We start from the raw sequence: 17,902 nt of genomic DNA, 5'->3' as shown, positions 1-17,902 counted from the left end.
TTCTTGAAGAAACTGACGTTCCTTGTGACCGAAGCTCGGTCGTCTGACGCAGTCGCCATGGAACACTTGACTGCTACTACGTCCAGCGGCTCTGGTTCATATGTTAGCAACAGTTTCCCACGGTTGTACCTGTTTCTTATTAGCACCTCGTCCCCGGGCACAAATTGCTGAGGGCGGAGACCCCTCCTTTCGTTCTCCTGCTCAGTCCGTAGTTGCCGGTCCATCTCCACCCGTTGAGTGTCGATGACTCCCGGCTCCTTTTCCCCCACATCCGGCAGCAACCCTCTCGGGCATTGCTTGAATAGGGCTTCGGCCCCTGTCAAGGTGTGCAGGGTTATTCGATAGACCCGCAAGAACTGGTAGAGGGCCCTCTCCAAACACCGTCCTTGACCTTGCGCAATCCGGAAGACTTTGTTTAACGTGCGCATCAGCCTTTCGGCCTCTCCATTGGCCCTTGGCCACAGTGGGGTGACCTTCCTATGATGCACTCAATAGCCTTCCATCAGGGCAGCAAAACTTTCTCCTTGGAATAGAGCCCCATTGTTAGTGCAGAGTACTGTAGGCAGACCATGAGCTGCAAACACCTTCTCCATCGCCACCACCACATGTTTGAAGGCCACCGACTGGATGAACTCCACCTCCGGGTATCTGGAGTACTCATCCACCACCACAAGGAAATGCGTTCCCTGCGATGTGGACCCAAAGTCAGCGTGGACAATCTCCCAGGGATGCGTGCCATGGGGAATGGCTTAGATGGCAGGTCCCCTCTGGGTGAGCGACGCTGCCTGGCACCACACACATGAAGCAACATATTCGTCCACCCGTTTCTCAAGCTCGGGGAACCACACCTTAAGACGTAGCTGGGCTTTGATCTTTGCAACTCCTTGATGGCCTTCGTTTGCCGGCCGATCACCTCATGGACTTTGGCCTGCGGGACCACGATCCGATCTCCTCTCAGCAACAGTCCCTTCTCCGAGAACAACAGTTCCTCCCGCACTCTCCACAGCTGCTCGAGCACCACCTTTGCTTCCTGTGTGTGCCCAGCCAGCGACTCTAGGACAATCTTCCACAACCCTTGCAGCAGTGCCGCTCTGAGGATGCAGAAACACTCGTCGTTCGCAGCCGCCACTTCCAGTTCTTCGAGTGGTAGGGCATTCGGGGTGGCCGCTTCAACCACCAGCTGTATGTGATCACTGGCCTCTTCCGCACAGGCGTCAGTCTCTCTGTCCTGGCGACTCCCAGAATGGCGAGAGAGGTTGTCGGCTTCATTGTTGGCACCCGGCCGATATACCAACGATACCCCATATTCCAGCAGGGCCAGTATCCACCTCTCAATCCTCACTGGTGGTTTTGAGGACGTGCCGGCCAGGATCGGCAGCAGGGGCTTGTGGTCCGTCACACGGTCACCGGCCTTCCCAGGATGTACAGCCGGAAATGCCTGCACCCCCAGAGAACGGCCAGCGCTTCTCGCTCCATTTGAGAATACCGCTGCTCTGTCTCGGACAGAGCCTTGCTGGCATAGGCCACGGGGCGAATGCTGGAGTCCTGCCCCACTTGCGTTAGTACAGCTCCCAGGCCAAATGGGCTGGCGTCCACAAAGATTTCAGACTGCAGGGCACGGTCGAAGAAGGCCATCATGTCTTCCTCTGTGAGGGCGCTTTTTATGTCCTCGAAAGCAGCCTGTTCCAACGGTCCCCACTGCCACGCAGTCTATTTTTTTGGTGAGGGCCCATAGCGGCTCAGACCTGGATGCCAGATTTTTGATAAAGTGGCCACAATAGGTGACCATTCCCAGGAAACTTCTCACTTCGGACACATTCTCTGGAGGTCTTGTTTCCTTGATGTCCTTTACTTTCCTGGGGTCTGGAGACACCCCTCCCTCGTTGAACATGAATCCAAAGAACTCTCTTTGTCCTCAGGAACTCACATTTTTCACGGTGGAGAGTCAGGCTCAATGACTACAGCCTCTCAAACGTTTTTGCCAGTCTCTGCAGGTGGTCTACTTCCAACTTGGCGAACACCAGGATGTCATCACGGATGATCAGCGCGCCCTCTAGGTCTGCCAGAGCCCCTCTGATAATGTTTTGAAATGCCTCAACCGTGGAGGAAACCCCGAAGCTGAGTCGCTTGTACCTGTATAGACCCCAGTTGGTCATGAAAGTCATGATGTACCTTGACTCTGGATGCAGGAGGACTTGGTGATATCCAGCCCTGAGATCAAGCTTCGAAAAGAAGCGAGCCCCCTGCAGCTCCGCGATGATGTCGTCAATAGTTGGTGTGAGATGGCTTTCCCTCCTGATCGCCTTGTTGGGAAGCCTCATGTCCACACAGATTCTTACCGAATCAGGTTGCTTGGGTTTCTTGGCAACCACAATTGGGGACACCCAGGGCGTTGGACCTTCCACCTCCTTGGTGATGTCAAGGTTTACCAAGTTATCCAGCACTTTGTCGACCAACTCCCTCAGATGGAATGGCACTGTCCATTTTTTTAGGGCAATTGGCTGCACCGACTCATCGATGTGCAGTCTTACTGGATCAACAGCCATGCGACCAATCCCATGGAATAGGCCTGCATACTTCTCCAGCAGCGTTTGTATGTCCTCCACATATACGGAGTATGCGAAGCTCACTAGTCCGAGGGCTTCGGCCGCCGCACAGCTTACTAAGGTGTTGGTACTGACGGGCATTACATAGAACCGTGCTTTGATCTTCGAGGTTCCATGCCCCACACAAGCCACAAATGCACCGTCCAGGGGAATGGGATGTGTGCCCCCAAATGTGAAAATGCGAGCTTTCGGGGGTCAAAAGTCACACCCTTGTGAAATGATCCATCACGCCACACCGTCCGCACAGCCTCCCTGCAGCTGGGCACTCACCGGGGTGGGGCAGTTCATACCCGCACTTCTGGCATGCCTCTCCCGGCTTACCGCCCCTGTCGCGGAAATTGCCAGGTGGTCTCAGGGCACCCCTGCCGCCACGACCCACAGCGCAGACCTCTTCTGACTTGGCCATGCGGGACCCCGCTTCCATCCTTGATGCAAGTACCTCAGAGATCTCCTGGCAGCGGCTCAGCTCCAAAATGCGAGGAAGGGTGATCCCAGGTTCTCTTAGCACCTGTCTCCTCAACTTGCCTGAGGTGCACCCGTGGATGTGCTGATTTCTGACCATGCCATCGGTGTTGTCCCATGCACATGCCACTGACAGTCTGTTTAGTGGATAGCATGACGAACCGCTCGTAGTCCGCATTGGCCAGTGGAAGGAAGTAGTTGTGCAGGGCTGTCTTTGCAGCGGCATAGGTGGTGTCTGCAGGCTGGAGGTCATCAAAAATCTCAAGTACAGCCGGTCCTGCGGCATACAGTAACGTGGCCCGCTTGCTGTCATCACTGGTTTCCATCGTTGCCCGAAAGTACATGTCAAGGCGATCAATCCATCGCCTCCATCTAGGCCCCAGGCTATTTGGGGGGGCCAGACACCTCAAACTCTGGTATGGGTGGGAGGGCCGCCGGGGCCCTCATCTGTGCCATTGCTGGAGGTGGAGGTGGGAGTACTCCTTGCTGTTGAGCCACTGCCTGCGCCCCGTCCTGGTTTGCTGGATTACTCATGGGTCAAAGCACACGAGCACCCCTTCAGTATTGCAAAGCGGCCGCAACTCGCCCAGCTTGGTTTTTCTCCTCACAGCCATCTTGATCTTCCACCTTCCACACCAGGATCACAGTCCTACAGGCCTCCTTGATCTTCAAAACTCCCCACCAGTTCTGCACCACTGCACACAGCACTCACCAGATTCCAGTAGGAACAGTAGTCCAGTGGCAAGTCACCATATTGTCCAGCACTGAGGAGTGTCCAAAAATTGAGCAAGGTAGGCCTAGGGTAGAAGTCTCAGAATAGCCAGTCTCCCCCCAGTGCCTCACCTTCACTCTGTGATTTACACCTCGAAAATTGCAATAAAATGAAATTCCCAGGTTTGTCCATGTAGTAATAGAAGTCCGCTATTCATGTGTCCAATAATTGTGCCTGGATGGCACTCACAGGCTCCTCCAGAGCTCCATGAAACATCCCTGTGTGAGGGACAAAATGGCCGCCGGCGTGTGGGCTCGAGAGAAATCCTTCCCTCGTTCGAACAAAAAATCATTTAAATGTATCACCTCCGGGTCCGGGCATGTCTTTGACCTCGTCACCACTGTTGTGGGTGAATCCCTGGCCCCCACTGCGTTCTTCTGTGAGCCCCGGGCCCCCGCTGCAGTAGAGACTCACACAGAGACATGCGTCAGGCTCGGGCTCCCCGGTCGCACTGACGTGGCCGGGAATGCCCCTTTTATTTCTAGGGCACGCGGCTGATACAACGTCACTCCGCCGCGTGCTATTCCCTTAAAGGGGCACCACCACAGAGAGCACAATGTAATGTTTAATGCATGAAGGGCTCGAGAGTGTACTCTGGTAATCCCGGAAGTTTGGTGTCCTATTTGCCTGGGCATCCCTTTACTTTGTACCCAGGGCCAAACTCCAGAATGTTCATTCTGTGACTGCCAAGTGTTGCAGCCACAAATGACCATGGACTGTCTGAACAGAGGACGACCTTAAGGAAGGTACAGGAAGCTGGAGGCATGGGCGGGCAGTAAAAAGGGAGTGGGGAGGAGGAAAGACAGTCGAGAGGGAGGGGAAGTAAAGTGAAGGTCAACGTTACGGTCGCACTGTCTTTCTGTAACCTGAATGGAAGGTGTTATGTTTATGCTTTGGAGTCAATACATACAGGTTGAGCCGTTCGCGAGTTTCATAAGTCTTTACTGGGTTAAGTCTACAGGTAAGTACATGAGGGTAATAAGGTAAAGTACATAGGCAGGGAGAGACATCCACCGGCCCCCTAGTCCATTAAGGTACAGGTCCCAACTGTTTTTCTAGGAACACTCGCACACAGTAGAACACTCATGCAAGGTCCAGTCTAAACATTCTACATCAACACTCCAGTCATGGCCCAAGCACACATACCATAGAGAGGGAGCAGGTCAAAACCTAACACATCTTCCCCCTATATAACCAGACAACAGCAGGATAAGAACACAGGGAGAAGATGCAAAATGGCTCTGAACAAAGAATGATAATGACCACAGAGATCAAATCCTCCTCAATACAACTCTGACTAACCAGCTAAAATTTGCTAACCTCACTATTCCTTACTCTAGCTTAAAAGCAGCTAAGCACCAACCATTAGACATGCAACAACTCTGCAGCGGGCCCAGCACAGACATCAAATAACAGTGTACCAGCCCTCATTCACCAGTCAACCATAACCACCATGTTACATGCAAAACAATCTAATCATCAAACTTCCAACTACAAGGTGTGCACAAACGCCTTCAAAACCTAGCACACATGCCAGGAGCAAATTTGTTCCACAAACGAATAAAGCTGACGGGACTATCCCCATCAACCGTTATCCACATTTTAACAACATGACTGACCCTTGTCCAGTACACACAAACCCATAACCAACACCACTCACACCTCCACACAGCCTCAAATTCAGCATTAAATATGGTGAACATTAACACGAAAATACACGCCCGGAATAGGACCATAATTTTAAGCCTGCAGAGAGATACTGTGCATACATGTGGCAAAAAAAAATATTTGGTAAACATACATTTCATCTGTGTGTACCTGTGGAAGAAAAATTAGTTAAACATACAGTGCATCACATGTAACTACAATTGCATTTACTTTACTTTAAGTAATACATCAGTTGTTCTGCTCAACACACAACATTTTAACATTGTTATGTGCAACTAAACATTACACCCTAAGCACATAACCATAATAGCATCTAGTATGCCCAGAATAGCTACTAACCAATGACATCTCACTTGCACCTCTAATGCACATCCTATACCAGACCAAAGGCATACATTGTACACTTCAAATGTACTACTCACGCCCAATCAGTGACGTTGTGTGCACCTCGTGCACTAAACCAAAAGCATCTAAAATGCAAACTGTGTAGCTACTGTGCTAAAACAATGGCATCACCAAAACAAACTGTGCACAACTCCTGCCGAACCAATGGCACCCTTATGCACGAAGACCCAACCCATGCCAAACCAATAGCATCTAATATGCCAACAATGGCACAACCTATGCCAAACCAATGGCATCTAATATGCCAACAATGGCGCAACTTATGCCAAACCAATGGCATCTACTATGCCAAATGGTACAATTTATGCCAAACCAATGGCACCTACTGTGCCAGACTACTGGCACCTGATGTGCCAAACCATGTCACACAACTCCCAAACCAGACTTTCTCTCTAACATCATCATGCTGACTTCAAATTGTTACATTGCTCTGCCCTTCCCATAACATATCAGTGGACGAATCAGACCTAAAAGTGGAAATAATCCAATATAAAAATAAATACCTCTCAAATCCAAGCATTAAAGTCCTCAGAGCCCCACTGGTAAGTTTCTGGAAAAGAATTGCAAAGTTAACACATGTGACAGTTCAGTCTGGGATGCAATACATCAATTCACCAAAGTTTTCTAAAAACACATCCCTACCAGCAGTAGCAAATACTCAATCAATTAATGGATTGACCATAAACTTTGTTAAAATCACTGCGACACCCATAAATAACTCCCAATACTTGAGTTCAAAATGCAGTTCCTCCAATTCACCCATAGATTGATCAAAATAGTCGCCATAAAAACAGCAACCCCCGAAAATTACTTTCCAGTACTTGTAATCACAAAAATAGTTCTACAGTAGTTCATAGAATATATTTCTTCACGTTAATGTTCGCCGCTTTACTTCCCTGTTCACGTTGTCATCACCGAAGTTCCCATTACTCCGCAACGTGTTCTTGTATAAATTCCAACACTTACACGAGTAATTGAACTACGTTCTTTTAAAACTAGTCGGCTAACTCCACGAAAGAAAGCGTCCAACAAAACATCCTGAGCCGCAAGTTGCATGGCTTGGAAACTCCGTCAGCCAAAATCCTATCTGAATGCAGTATATCCAATAGCTAGTTTATACTGTTCACTAGCTGCCGGAACATTAAATATCCAACGTTGTGTTTCCGTATGAACACGGAAGTAGAGCACGTATCCCACGATGGAAGGTCCTTTTCTCAACCTTCGTAACAACGTTTGTGATGCGGGCCACTGAGCTGGCGGGTCCTGGAATGCCTGCACAGAGAATGTAGGCCGGCGACAATCACCAACACCCCCCGGCCTTCTCATGACGTCACCATTATGATGGTGAGGGCGGCCACGGAAGGCGAGCTCTGCTCCAACCGTCACCTAAAGGCTGCCCGGATGGGTGGGTTGGCCAGGGCCCACACAGTGCTGCGCAGGCCGCACAGTCCACGCAACAGTCCGGACCACACACTCCACGGCCCAGAATAAGCACCGCAACCAAAGAGCCGGTAAATCCCCGGAAATATTCGTCATTCTCGTTAATAAAAGGGCACTTCATACTTTCTGCTTCTGGATATTGGAACCTCAACCAGCCGTATAATGCTGGCCGTTGGTGCACCAGCATGCTTCTTAGCGGCCTCCCTCTTTTGTTCAGGGGAAACCCCTCATCCAGTTGGCCATACTCAGTATTAAGCGTCCTCTCAATGGGGAAGACAAGCGCGACTTATGGGTCCTTTTAACGTTCAGTGCCCCTGCTAGCTCCCCAAGTGATCAAGAGGCGCAGTCTTTGGCCGGCCCTAGCAAATGGGGCACGCTCACCTTATGGCCAAGGGACATCTTGGGGTGGCCGGTGGATGTCTCCTGCTCCTCTGGTGTTCTGCCTCCTTTTGCTTGCTGCATGTACCCTCTGTCCTCAGGTCCCTTTTTACTGAAGTGCAGCGTTTCCTCCTTAGACTGCTCTCTTTCTCCAGTGACCGTCCCCAGAGACAAATCCTCGTTGCCAATGTTAAGTTTATGCTTTGGAGGCAAAACATACAGGTGGAGCCGTTTGTGGGTTTCATAAGTCTTTACTGGGTTAACTCTACAGGTAAGTACATGAGGGTAATAAGGTAAAGTACATAGTCAGGGAGAGACATCCACCAGCCCCCTAGTCCATTAAGATACAGGTCCAAACTGTTTTTCTAGGAACACTCTCACACAGTAGAACACTCATGCAAGGTCCAGTCTAAACATTCTACATCAACACTCCAGTCATGACCCAAGCACACATACCATGGACAGGGAGCAGGTCAACACCTAATGAAGGCCTGGTGTGTAGGAGTGACAGCTCAGAGATCTTACATTTTTTCCAACGTTTTTTCAGCAAATCGTTCTCAATAAGGACTGTCCGACTCAACTGCACTGTGTTCACTCAGTGGTGGAGTACATTTCATACAGTAATTGAACGTTTTTTGTTAAAATCTAAATAATAAAAAGACATTTAAATTCTTTTGAAATAGTGAATTTTGGACTTGAGACAAAAGTGTGTTTTTCAACAAGGTGCCATTTCCCTTATGTTTACAAGCAAACTCATGTCTCTATTTTTGTACCTTTGCTTTTAAATTGTTGTGGCACAGAAGTAAGCCTTTGAAACGCGAACATGAGCATTGCAGTGCAGTCTTGTGACTGAAGGTACTTGGATATGTATTACCCTCTAAGGAGAGTTTGCATTTATTATTTATAAAGAAACAGAATACAGCCCAAGAACGCGTCTATTTGCTGCAGTCACACATGACTGCTTTTACAAAAAATATTCATGACTGCAGATAAATTGCATGTGAAATCAGAGAATGGCATCACAGAATGCATAGATAAGACCACAAAATAATTACTATTACATTCAGTAGTCCAAACTGATCTCTCATTGTCTATTCATTTTAATGTTTTTGAAGAACCTAGAAGAGTGAGCATTTGCTCCGACACTTGTTGGTTGGGTGGAAAATTGTTGGATAGTTTCTCGTATTGCGATCCATCTGTCTCTATAACTTTGTTTCTGGAATTTGGAGGGCGTCAAGCAGGCAGAGTGGACACCTCTCTGTTGCCGTGTAGAAACTAGTTATCAATCCTGCCTCCTGTGTACTTTGGTTTTATGTCCAAAATGTTATTGTGATACATGCCACCGAGATAGCCCTCCTTTGGACACAAACCTTAGTCTACACCCTTTTGCGTGTTTAACCCAACAGTCTTTCCATCGGGCTGGAGTGGCATGCTCCTAGTGTTTCAGTCCATAAATGGATCTAATAGCCATGTACGATGCTTGGCAAAGTATTAAGATGTGAATGTGGTGCTTTTGCAACAGCCCTGCCCACAGATTTGGAGGAAACCTGTTTTGCAACATTGTTAGTGTCTGCTCACATATTGCCAAACCAATCAATGTCTGTACTCCAAAAATATGTTGCTTCTCTTGTAGCTCTGCATGCCCTCATTGCAGGGTGACGAGACAATTGAATATTTGACTTAATTGGAACTTAAAGATGGCCCTCTTGGGTAGACAATTCCTTCTCTTATACAAATGAACGAAAAATGATGCGCCCTACAACTTATAGCAAATGGAAATTTAGAATATATTTAGCCTTTTAACTGGATTGGTTCAGATTTATTACAACGCAAGAATGAATGTATGCGTTCTTTTGTTGCAGATGATTTTCCATCCAAAGAAATGTCCATGGCACTCCTTAGTTTCTCTTATATATTTCCTTGAGCAAACCTTCCCCTATAATAAAAACAGAATATTGGCGCCATTTACGAAAACAATTTGGTTTGTATATAAAAACACGGATGAAAAAACCCAAGCCTTCACCTCAGCAGACTACTTAAACGAGGATAATGTTTAAACAAATGTAATCCATAATGCAGACATTTCAAAGTACTCGAAACATTCACTGAATAATGGCTGTTCATGGACTATATAATTTAGAACATTGAGACTACATCCTAAAGTGGCAGGGTTTGGGTAAGAAAATAATTATTTTATTTCTGAAAGAAATATGTAAACCTTGTAATGTCCGATTGTCAGCTGTTGTTTTACTTATTTTTGTAAAGGCTTATTTTAGCCAAAACAATTAAAAAAAAATAATGGCTGTTCTTACTGTTAGGGAGAATTCTCTGTTTAGGCTGAATTTCCTAACCTAGTGAGTCCCCCAGCAGCTTTGCTGGATTTCTGGAGTTTGTTTTTTTCATCCTGCCAAGAGTGAGACTCTTTTCTCCCACTCTTGGACATGAATGTGGTTGATTCATTTGAATGTCAATGTGTTCTATGGGCTATGAGGTCTTTTACTCCATAGGGCCTCATGTGTTTTGCTATGTGTGTTACACCGCACCCTCCGTGCCGTAACACTGGGGTGTCCTAGAGGATCCCCACCATAGACTCCATACCCTGGGACTGACTACTGTCTCCCAGGGCCTGTAAAGTCACCATTGGCTTTACTAGACCTAAATTTACTAACAGAACTAGTACAAACCATCCTATTGTGGACGTACTGGTAGGGGTAATTCAATTACCCCTGGGTCTGTTGTTCGAGGGGGCACTGTCCCGTCCCCCCTCGTCGAGTTTTGGCTGGTGGCAGTGGAAACTACTTTTTATATTCGACCCCGAATATATTTCTATGGGATTCTTCCCATTGTTGGAGGCTAATACTTTTGCACGTTAGTCTCTAACATACCGCCGGTTTATTTATCTTAAATAGATTCACCGGGTGGTATTTCCTGCCAGAACTCGGTTTTTAAAATGGCGTCTGTGTTTGCCTCTGTAACTCCGAACCAAAGGTTGAGCCCTTTGTTCCACTTTTGGCGGGCTTCTCCACAGAAGCCCTCCAGAGTGGTGCCATTCTGTCTGGGTACCACAGGGGTGTGGGAGGGGGTTTAGGCACCCTGGACTGAGTTGCCTTGCCAACTCGAGTCGCACTCTGGTGTGATTGGCCCAAGTGGTGAGCCGCCCCGCTCACCACTTAGCGTGTTTGATTGACAGCTAGGCTGAATGAATGGGGGTTTTCTTCATAAAAGCAGGGCTTTTGGGACTGGATCTTCAGAAGTTGCCACAGGACCTAAGAATCTGACGAGGGTAAAGCTGAGCAGACCTGCAACGACGACACCTCCGGTGGAGCCCTGCTGAACCGACTCACCACTTCCCAACGACAGAGGAGATCTCCCTGCTGGAGAGTCTTCTTCCCTTGACTGGTGGGAACAACCGGTCCCTTGCTTTTTCTTCGCTTCCAGGACGTAGTGGTCGAATTGCCCGTGCTGAGCACCCCGGCAACTGGATAGCCACTAACCACTGTACCGTGACCAAAAGGTGGTGCCTTGTGGCAGAGCACTCCGCGGCTGGTCCCTTCCCTGGTGGTGCAACGATCTTCAACTTTCCTCGACGACGAGATCCTCCCATCTTCTGGCAAAGCCCCGACTTGCATCCACCACCAGGAACAACTGCCTCCGTCGGAGCTGGCTCTTCACTTACAAGGTACTGTGTCCGCCTGGCTTCCCTTGAAATGGTTAGCGTGAGGTGTCTTAAATCCTTACCTTTCCATTGGGTCGCCTCCAGACCGTCTTAACTTTTTGTTCTACGCTGGTCCAACCTTTCTGTGACAATTTGCTACAAAGACTCGAAGTGCATTTCCACTGTGATACTTTTTGGGACATACCACCTTGCCTCTCTCCGAGTGGGCCTGGCCTCTGAACTTTGTGATCTACAGTAGACCCTGCCTTACTTGCCTTGCATTTGCTTCGTAAAAGTGTTGGTACCGAGTTGGTTTCATACCCTGCCTTTTCTCTCCCGTTCTAACGAATATTAGTGCCATCTAGGTTAAAGCATTCACCTCTGTCTGCAAATAAGTGGTGCCGTTGAACCTAGACTTGTCGCAATATTGTTAGGGGATTGATATACTTCTCCAGCATGGGGTCTGGCATGGATTCACATGCTCATGATTATTCCCCATCGTCAGGCCGGGAATCCTCGGTATAGAAAAAAATCAGTATCAGTTTCGTTTCTGATCTGTCTTTCTTAGTAGTAACCAATCACTGGTCTCTGGGTCATACTGCCCCCAGCCAATGACTGCCCTCTCCCTAAACCCCGCCTCCGGCAGCCATCCTCAGATTTTTACCGCACGTTCAAGTGTTGGGAGTCCTCGTGCTGTAGCTCTCGAGCTTTTGCTGCGTTGTTGTGCTTTTTCAGGAGGTTTTTCTCATTTTTCGGTTAAATATAGCCTCAAGCTCCACCGTTTCTACATCCGATCAACGGGGATCCGTTTCGGAGTTTTCTACGCCCCTCAAGGGTGACGATTTCGTCGAGTTACGCTTTTGGAGGATTCCAGAAGTTCCGAGGCCTACCGTGGACATGGCCCAGGAGAAAGGAAGCTCGACGCCCGGGAAGCTGTTCAGGACCTGCCCTGGATGCCAGCTTCAGAATGTTTTCAAGGAGGACGAGCATTCGTTATGCCTCTACTGTCTCCATGAGGACAAGACGCACAAGGAGAAGGACTGTGTGTTTTCTGGGAACATGTCGGAGCGGACCATGAAGGATCGCCACCTCCGTCTCGCCAAGTGGCTGGAAGGGAAGAGCCCGTCAGGCGAGAAGAAGAAAAAGAAGTCCGAGCGGTCTTCTAAGTCCTGTGAGTGTGCCCCGGCGACGGGGGCCCAACAAAAGGCTAAGCACAGCGAGTCCGCGGGCACCGGGAGCGCCGAACGGTCGGGCTCCTTGGCTGCCAGGCAGGGCGCATCCTCCCCGGCGCCATCAACCACGAGCCAACGCTCTGGCTCGGGTAAGAGGAAGTCCGAGAACCCGGCGAAGCTTCTAGAGAGGCCCTGGTCGATCTCGAAGATTCCGGCAGAGGGGGAGCGAGGCTCGGACCCTCCCCCCAAGGTGAAGGCCCCAGGCGTCCAGAAGGTGACGATGGCCTTAATTCACCCTGCTAAGACGTCGATTGAGGATGTCGCCGCGGCCCTGGCTCAGCCTGTGGAGGCTACACCAGTGGAGGCGCCCTCAGGACCCAGAGTCTCCCTGCCACCGCAGAGGGAATCGTCTTTCAGGCCCATTGAGAAGACCCCCACGAAGTCCTCGTTGGAAAAGGTGGGGGAGGGGCTGGTGGCCTTCGTGGATACGGACACGACCTCTGAAGAAGAGCTCATCGAAGTCGTGGAAGAGGCCCAGCCCATCGGGAGGGATCCCGACGAGGGCGACGACGAGAGCGATGGTGTCGCCGACAAGGCTCCTCAAGAGCCCTCGCGCCCGTCGTTTCCGGCGCCGCAGGACACCTCGGCGGCCATTTTGTCAGCGATTCAGTCCTTATGCTCGGAGATAAGGACAAGGTTGCCCCTTCCCCCGACGGAGGTACCTGAGCCAGACCCGACAGGGGAACCGGAGCCAGGACCTTCGGAGAATCCTCCGCATAAGAGGAGGATGACGCATCCTACGCCACCTCTCCCACCTCTGCGGCCTGCTCTGCCTTCCCCCCGGTCTACTACCCACGGGGATGATACAGGCACGGACACGGCTACGACAGGTACAGATGACGACGGGACGTGTCCCCCGTCGCCCCCTGCTCGGGCGTCCCCGCCCGACGAGATTGGACCCTTTCATGCCATGATTTCCAGGGCATCCGAGCTTTTCCAGCTCTGCCCAGAAGAAAAGAAGAAAGAAGGGTTCCTTTACCAACGGTGCGAGGCTAAAAGGAAGACGGTCCTCGATGTACCGCTTCTTGATGACATCTGGGATGAGGGGCTCGCACTCCTCAAGAACCCTGCCATGGCGCCGGCAAAGAGGGACCAGTACAAGATGAAGTACCGGGTCCCCGACGCTGCCCTCTTGTGCCTTCGGGCACAACCTACTCCGGATTCTGTCGTCTCGGCGGCGGCAAAGAAGAAAGCTGGGGGGGCATCGGCCTCGACATCAACTTCACTGCCGGACGGTGAGGGCAGGAAGTTGGACACGATGGGACGACGGATCATCTCATCCGCAGCGACGACTATCAAGGCAGCCAACGCCCTGGCTATCGTAGCCCGCTACGACAGGGAGTTGTGGTTCAAAATCGCCCCTCTGTTAGACTTCCTTCCAGACGCCAAAAGGGCTGAGGCTCTGGAAATCCTACAGGAGGGGGAGATTGCTTCGGACCACGCCATCACGGTGGCAACGGACATCGCCGACGCCGGTTTCCGTCAGTTGGGCAACGGCGTTTGCTTGAGACGACGAGGATGGCTCAAGGCCACAGATTTCCACCAGGACGTACAAACCAAGGTTTTGGGAACAACCTGTTTGGGAAGGCGGTTGATGAGTCCCTTCAGGCCATCAAGACAGACACAGAGACTGCCCGGGCACTGGGAGTGCTCCAACGACGACGGCCGTCCTTTAGGAGCTCTGGAGACAGACAAGGTGGCTCCAAGGGATCCGGCAGTGGCTCCTCCACTTACCGCCAAGCGGAAAGATCTTCGTCCCAGGAAGCCTACAGGGGACGCGGCAAGTCAGGTGGTGCCCGTCGTCGTCGACAAGGAGGCAAGGCGGCCTCCAAACAAGATTGAACCGACCGCGGGGTCGGGCCCCCGCCGAAGCACCCCGGTGGGAGGCCGGCTGGCGAGGTTCGTCAGCGTGTGGGAGTCCTGGCCCAAGGGCACGCCCTCGAGTTTCAGAAGAAGTGCCCTCGCGTTCCTCCCGTGGCCAGGAAGGAAAATCACGTCCCTCAACTACTGTTGGAAGTAAGGGTGATGCTCAAGAAGGGTGCCATCGAGCTCGTCCCAAAGAGGCTTCGGGGCTCCGGAGTTTACTCAAGGAACTTCCTCGTAAAAAAGAAGACAGGAGGATGGTGCCCCATCCTGGACCTACAACGACTGAACAAGTACATCAAGGCACAGAAGTTCCGTATGGTCACCCTCCAGCACGTGCTGGGACAGCTGGAGGAGGGCGATTTCCTGTCGTCGTTGGACTTGGAGGATGCGTACTTCCACATCCCCATTCTAAAAAGACACCGAAAGTTTCTCAGGTTCGTGGTCCAAGGTCGGGGCTTAGGGAGAGGGCAGTCATTGGCTGGGGGCAGTATGACCCAGAGCCCAGTGATTGGTTACTACTAAGAAAGACAGATCAGAAACAAAACTGATACTGATTTTTTTCTATACCGAGGATTCCCGGCCTGACGACGGGGAATATTCATGAGCATGTGAATCCATGCCAGACCCATGCTGGAGAACAACAGTAACAGGTAACTAACTTGTTCCTTATAGTAATTGTGATTGAAGTTGTTTGCCGTATTAGTGCCAGTGTGTTTTTCATAGATGTGTTTTTAAATAAATAATTATATATCTTTACACCCAAGCTCTGTTCCGTGTCTGCTTGTTCTACTGTGTAAATTGCCCTATCTTGTATACTCCACATACGGCCTAACTCATCCTGAGAGAAGTCTGACTGCTCAGCCACAGCTGCCAGGTAAATCTGGGTGGTACAGACTGCTACCAATTGGGTTTACTGCTAACTCCTGTAGACTTTTTGCAGTGGTCACAGAGGGAACTGCACAGGTTTCTGCCTAACACATACTGATAAATTATGCTCTCTACTTACAGGGTTAGTTTAGTAAACTGCAAAACAAATATCCACAATGAATCCAACCTTCTCAATCCCTGGTTTGTAGCTTTAGAGAAGCAAAGAGAATCCATTCTTCATAAACTAACTCAGTCACATTACATATTTCGCTCTGTTGATGAACTATGGTATGAATTATTTGCTACACCTAAAATCTCGCTAAGAATAGCCACTATGCAATTTTTAAATGCAATATTACCCAGAGTTTGATTATTCAACTAATCTTGCATAGTAAATTTGCTCTGAATCTGCATGTGGATTCACGAATGATATGAGTTAGTTAAATATTAGTTAAATATTCTGATGATGCAATTTTTTGCTCTGCCAACCTGATGATGATTTGAATTTCTGTACTTATGATTCTCTTTTCTCAAAATGTAAATGTTTTTTTTTGTGAACACAATGCAAATTATACAATGGAAATTATGTATTTTATATCCTCATTTTAATTATCTATGTAAAAAATATGTTTTGAAAGGTTAATTTAATTTAACCAACCAAAATAAAATTAAAATAAAAATCCCTGGTTTGTCAAAAACAACCCCTTACCCACATTTCAGCAGTGAGGCTGTTACTCGGGTGTAGAATCAATCAGTTTTAAAAAAAAGAAAATCTGTATAAGTAGTTGCATTTTTGCAACCAAAAAGTGCTTTATGGCTACCACGTAATATAAGGCAATTCCATAAACTGCATAGCATGCCTGGCCCAAAATTAAGCTCTGGATTTTTAATGAAACAATTGTATTTATGGCAAGTGTATATTGTAGTACAGTTAAATAAAGACATCAGCATTCAGGTTGTAATCAGTATCTCTTAAAGCATTCTAAATAAGCTAAACCCGGTAGGTATTGATATTATATTGAAAGACATGTTTTTGGGTCCAAAGGTCATTGTTCCAGAGCAAATGTCTAACTTTGTGATGGACAGATGTTTGTACAGCACTTGAGCACTCCAATCGGGGAAATGTGTTTATTTAGTTAGATAGACCTCTCAATTGACAAACTGATATACATTGTAGTAGTAGCTTGATTTACATGGACATTTTGACGTGTGGGATATCAGTCGCATGAACCTGATATCCCACACAATGTTGGGAAGAGTATCCAAGCAAAGTGCAGAGGTGGGCAGGGAGTACAAAGAATCAATTCAGACAGAATAGGCTGTGGTGGCGGCAGGATGCTAGATTGGGCATTAGTACCCGGCACGCGCTGCGCACCGGGAATACAATGTGTGGATTGGCTCTTTTCCGAGCCATACCACATGGTATTCCCGTGTACGCTGTGCGTGCCGGTACTCTGTTCCCGGCGAGGAGCGTGGCAGCCCCTTCGCCAATGAGGAGGCTCGAAACGGGGCAATCCTCGATCCGAGCCTCTCCATAGCTGGAGGCTGCCTTCGCCCCCCGCCGGGGACTCAGGTAAGTTTTATTTTTTTTTTTTTCCTCCACCTCCCTCCCCCGCAAACTATCCCCTCTCAACCCCACTTACCTTCTTTTTTCTTCTTTTCTTGGAGCAAACGCGCTGGAAACACTTCTGTTCCCTGCGCGTCCGCTCCTGATGGCCGCCATGGAAAGGGAAAACGGACTACGGTTTCCCTTTCCCGGCGGCCATTTTTTTTCAACTTTTTTTTTCTTTTTTTTTCTTCTGTTTCCAAACAGAAAAAAATGCCATTAGTACCCCAGTCTAACGGGCCGGGGTACTAATGGCTATAAGACCGTCGGCGGTGGGCCAATACCGCCCACGGTAATGCCCCCGGGGCTTCGTTAAGGCCCTTGCTACCCTCGGGCCTGTAACTATGGCCCCAGGGGCATTACCTGGGGCGGTATTGGCCCGCCGCCTCGGGTCTTATTGCCACAATAAGTATTACAATGTTCTTTGAAGGGCAAATGTAAAAGCAACAAAACATTTAAAAATATCATGGAGCAACGTATGGATTTCCTCAGGAAAATATGGAGTGCTGGAAAATATGTCCATACATAAAGATACCGGGTTAAAATATCACAATACATGATTTGGTATTGCCGAGACTTTGACTCTGCTAATATGAATCACACAAGTTAGCTATTATCAGACCCATGGATTATCAATTCTATAGATACTGATAAAGTAATTGTACTTAATAACAAAAGCACTGCACATTTTTTTTATGGAGGGGGCACCATTGAAAGGAGTATTGTACCAAAACTGGGATAATGCATTGTTTTGTTTTCAGGCTCCCAGGACACCATAGAGCCTGATTCTGCCCATCTGTAAGGAGACACTTGTTATGCTCCCGCAAAATGGTACATTGGCTTTGATTGGTGTATATGCACTCCATCTAGAGTCTCAAGAATGTTAAACCCCAACAGTTCTTGGCTCCCATAGCCTTTTGAACTCCATGTTACACACTCCTATCA

The 17,902-nt window shown here is 48.9% G+C and overlaps 1 protein-coding gene across 4 annotated transcripts in view; it reads left to right on the top strand.

Annotated features, from left to right (window-relative positions):
• Positions 1 to 17,902, top strand: part of ARB2A (ARB2 cotranscriptional regulator A) — a 2,893,216-nt gene that overhangs the window by 1,354,088 nt on the left and 1,521,226 nt on the right. The gene's annotated exons all lie outside the window — the stretch shown is intronic.

The sequence above is a fragment of the Ambystoma mexicanum genome, chromosome 6p (genome assembly GCF_040938575.1).
Source record: "Ambystoma mexicanum isolate Mex_15411 chromosome 6p, UKY_AmexF1_1, whole genome shotgun sequence".
Taxonomy (NCBI): Eukaryota; Metazoa; Chordata; class Amphibia; order Caudata; family Ambystomatidae; genus Ambystoma; species Ambystoma mexicanum.
Note: the sequence above shows the minus strand (reverse complement) of the source record. Positions and strands in the feature narration are given on the sequence as shown.